This window comes from Bubalus kerabau, chromosome 2 (assembly GCF_029407905.1).
Source record: "Bubalus kerabau isolate K-KA32 ecotype Philippines breed swamp buffalo chromosome 2, PCC_UOA_SB_1v2, whole genome shotgun sequence".
NCBI lineage: Eukaryota > Metazoa > Chordata > Mammalia > Artiodactyla > Bovidae > Bubalus > Bubalus kerabau.
Genome location: NC_073625.1, coordinates 189,379,489 through 189,383,693, shown reverse-complemented (window position 1 = coordinate 189,383,693; position 4,205 = coordinate 189,379,489). Strand labels below are relative to the sequence as shown.

The window sequence follows — 4,205 nt, the reverse complement described above, 5'->3', positions numbered from 1 at the left end:
GCTTTTTATACTTTTGAAAACATTTACCCAGCAGCTCACAAAGTTTGTCTTCCCTAAGGAATTGTTCCTTTTACTAACAAACAAGGACCTTTGTTATCTCTAGTTAGTAAGTGTCTTTGCTGCAAAGCCACTTGGTATCAACACTGTGGTATCAGCTTTCTTTCTTTCTTTCTTGGTCTATTTCCAACTCTTCCCTTAATCCTTTTCTTCATTATATTTTAGGTAAGTCTCTTGTAAATAGCAGATGGCAGTATTTTTTCCACTCTAAGAAATCTGTCTTATAACTGACAAGCCCACTATATTTATAAGAAATGTAATTACTGGTACCTTAGCACTAAGGTTGTCCGTCTTGTTTGGTGTTTTCTAGCTACTGCATCCATCTTTACAGGTGTCTCCTTTCACCCCCCTTTCCTTTAGATTGATTGGCTTTTTACCCATCTCTCCTTTCCCATACAGGCACACAATTTCCTTCTTTCCAATATTCTATTTCTCTTCTTTTAGCACCACAGTTTGATAAAACACAGGATATTTGTTACAGAAGGAAAACCATGGTGGGATAACTACCTCTTCCTCACAATGAGTCACTCAGTCATGAAGTTGAGAAGGACAGGAATGGTCAGGCTCAGCATTGGTCCAGCCTCTCCCACCAGGTGTGCCCTCTCCGCGTGGGCTGGGGGCGCGTTTCTTCTGCGTCCCCTAAAGGCAGTCATGGAAACAGCTACAGCGGGTGGGGTGGGCTTTTCCAGGGAGCCTGAGGTAGTGTGTGGGATGTGGATGAGCACACTTGATTGTTTCTCTGGCATAATCTCCTAAGGGGAGAAGGAACAGATGACTCAGGTAGAAAGATCCTGATAAAGTGAAGATGGGGATTTGTCATTAAAGAAAAATGACATTATTTAGTGAGAAGAATGCTCAGCAGCATATAATAAAAATGAATGTTTCTCCTCAGTGATGGAATCCTGATTTAGCTGGGCATGTGGCTGCCTAGCCAGAGGACTGCATTTCCCAAAAGTGAGAGGAAATGTTGTGTCCTATCCTCCTTTCTGGCATGCAGTCATGATGGCTGGTGCTCCAGCAGCCATTTTGGCCCATGAGGCACTGCACCAAGGGTGACAGAGCAGGAAGATGCTTATTTAATAAACATGTAAAAAATTATATGTCAAGCCTTGCTCTAAATGTTTTACAAATATTAACTCATTTTGTCCTCTTAGCAACCACACAAGGTCTACTGTTCTTAGGTCCACTTGCCCCGGCCCCAAAGTAACTCAGCAAGCTGCAGAAGAGGACCAGAGCAAGAAAAGCCAACGAACAATTCATTCCCCACTGGCTTTCCATTCATCATACTCCTCCCATACCACCTCTTTTTTTTTTTTTTCTTGCTCCTGCCCATCTTCAGATGTGAAATTTAAGTTTATTTTATACTTGGGTTCATTTTAAACTCCTCTTGCCTGATCTCTGCCTCATTCCTCTCTCTGTGGCTTTCCCACCACGCTCTGGTACTCATGTTAAAGCGCACGGAGAGAAAAGCTAAATGACCCTGATGGTAATGATGGACTAACACTTGACATCTCAACAGCAAAGGTTTTTGTGTTAGTCACTCAGTCGTGTCCGACTCTTTGCAACCCCATGGACAATAGCCCGCCAGGCTTCTCGGTTCACAGAATTCTCCAGGCAAAAATACTGGAGTGGGTAGCCATTCCCTTCTCCAGGGGATCTTCCTGACCCAGGGATGGAACCTCCGTCTCCTACACTGCAGGCAGATTCTTTACCGTCTGAGCCACCAGGAAAGCCCAAATTATTTCACAAGTTTGCAGGGGAAAAAAAAAGACATTTTCAAATGAAAACAAAGGGAGTTAACCATCAAAGGAGCTAGACAGCCAGAGGAAGAATGCTCAGGTGCAGAAAGAGAGACGAGAGGAGTGGTGCATATACACAAGTAATGACTGTGAAAAGTAACAATGGTCACAGTCTACTTTGGGCTGTTAAAACACCAGAGTAGATTCCAAAACACTGGGCAAAAGTAACACACAAATGAAAGGCGACAATTGGAGTGAAAGACCCTGAGGTGTTCACATCTTGCAGGAGGGCAGAGTTAGTAATTTGAGATTTTGTTAATCTGAGTGTACGGTTAAAAACACAATGGCACCACTGAAAAACTAGAGCAGGGTTAAGTATGTACGTCTCAAAGAGTAGAGGAAAAAGAAATGGAGCAAAAAATCTAAACCCAGAGAATAAGGAAAAGCACATACCTGCAAGCAGGCCCTGGGAAAGAGCTGGGTCAGGGTGGGCACCTCGGTGGGCTGTTCTCAGCCAATCTTAGAACCGAAGTGACCAGAGAGGTCGGGTCAAACGGAGGGACCGAGGCTGCAGCTGAGGATGGGCTGGGGTTGGTGTTTCTCTTCATTGCTTCCTGCAGGAACAGACTGTGCGCTGAGTCAATGCTCTTTCTTCTCAACTAGATTGAGTCTTGAGAGCAGAGACCACGACTCACTGAAAATATACATAGCGATTAACCGCTGGAACGAGTACAGCCACATTTAGTCCATTCAGTGTTGAGCAAATACCACCTCCTCTAGTTCCAAACATCTCACTGCCCAGAAGGGACCCCCGCACCCACTATGAGTCACTCCCTGTCCCCTAGCCCCAGCCCACCACCAGGCTGCTTCCAGTCTCTACGTAAAGAGAACCTTCCGCTTTTGACTCCCTACTCTTCACTCTGATGCCAAACACGTGGGTTTTTCTCCATTTCAACCAATTCTCCAGCTCTGACACCAGCTGTCCCACAATTCAACTCAGGTCTGACTGCACACAGCGTTAGCTGAGACCCCACAGATTAATGGCTCAGCCTCAAGAGACGAGCCCCACTGTGGATGCCAACCCCAAGGAGTGGGCCCCTGGTGCCCACACTTTGTCTGACCTGGCTATAAATCGGGGGGTCCTACAACCCCCTCCTTGGGCTTGATCATTTCCTAGAACAGCTCACAGAACTCAGGGAAGCACTTTACTTACATCTGCCAGTTTTTCATAAGGGCTACAGATGAACTGCCAGGGGAGGAGGTCCCCAGGGTGAGGTCCAGAGGGGTCCTGAGTGCAGTAGTCTCCTCCCCTGTGGAGGTGAGTTACGTCACCTTCCCGCTGTTTGGTCGGGTTCGACCTGGAAGCTCTCCAACTCCTGTGGGTTTTTTTAGTCTGGCTTCATCACTGAAGCATGATTGGTAAATCATTGGCCATTGGAGATTCACTTGCTCAATTCTGATGCAATTCTGTTTCCTCCTTTAAAGCAGGGCAGCTGAGGCCCTGGAGGTTAGCAATGCAGGCTAAGTCGCTTCAGTCACATCTGACTCTGTGCAACCCTATGGACTGTAGTCCTCTGTCCACAGGATTCTCTAGGCAAGAATACTGGAGTGGGTTGCCATGCCCTCTTCCAGGGGATCTTCCCCACCCAGGGATCGAACCTGTATCTCTTATGTCTCCTGCACTGGTAGGCAGGTTCTTTACCACTAGCGCTACCTGGGAAGCAATAATCGATCCTGAATTTGGACCTGGCTATTTGGCTTCCCAGGCAAAACCCATAATCCCAATAGAAATCACTACCCTGTGGCCAGTGCCCTGGGAGTCCATCTTCACTACCTCCCTCCCCAGCGCCTTCCTACCACCCCCCTGAGACCTCTTATTCTCCAAGTCAGTGGTTTCCCAAGGACATCACCACAAGGTCATGCAAAAGAGATGTGTTTTCTGGCTCTCTCCAGCCTGCACTGGGACTCGATCTCTTCCTCCCAAAGCCCTCTCATCAGGTGCTGTGCTGTGTGATTAGTCCCTTAGTCGTGTCTGACTCTTTGTGACCGCAGAGACTGTAGCCCACCAGGCTCCTCTATCCGGGGGATTCTCCAGGCAAGAATAGTGGAGGGGGTTGCCCTGCCTTCCTCCAGGGGATGTTCCCAACCCAGGGATTGAACCCAGGTCTGGTGTGATTAGAAGACTGATTCCCAGTGAACTGTCAATGATGCATCAACTCACCAACATTTCTTTTTTGTTAAAAAGCTTCCAATCCAATACTCTTCTATTCTGCCTTCTTAATATTCTTGCCTCCAACTCTTCCATCAAATCAGGACCAGGCAAGACTTCCTTTCTGCCCTGAGGTTTTTCCATTTTCCCTTCTCCCAGGATCAGAGGCACTTTTGATGTTTTTCTTGATTGGAAGTTAT

The 4,205-nt window shown here is 47.0% G+C and overlaps 1 long non-coding RNA gene across 1 annotated transcript; it reads right to left on the bottom strand.

Moving 5' to 3' along the window:
* Positions 1–481: 481 nt before the first annotated feature.
* Positions 482–3,412, bottom strand: LOC129644231 (uncharacterized). Its single transcript, XR_008710778.1, has 3 exons — positions 3,010–3,412; positions 2,250–2,490; positions 482–809 (listed from the first exon to the last, which is right to left on the bottom strand). It is a non-coding gene; the product is annotated as an uncharacterized LOC129644231 (long non-coding RNA).
* Between the last annotated feature and the right edge of the window lie 793 nt (positions 3,413–4,205).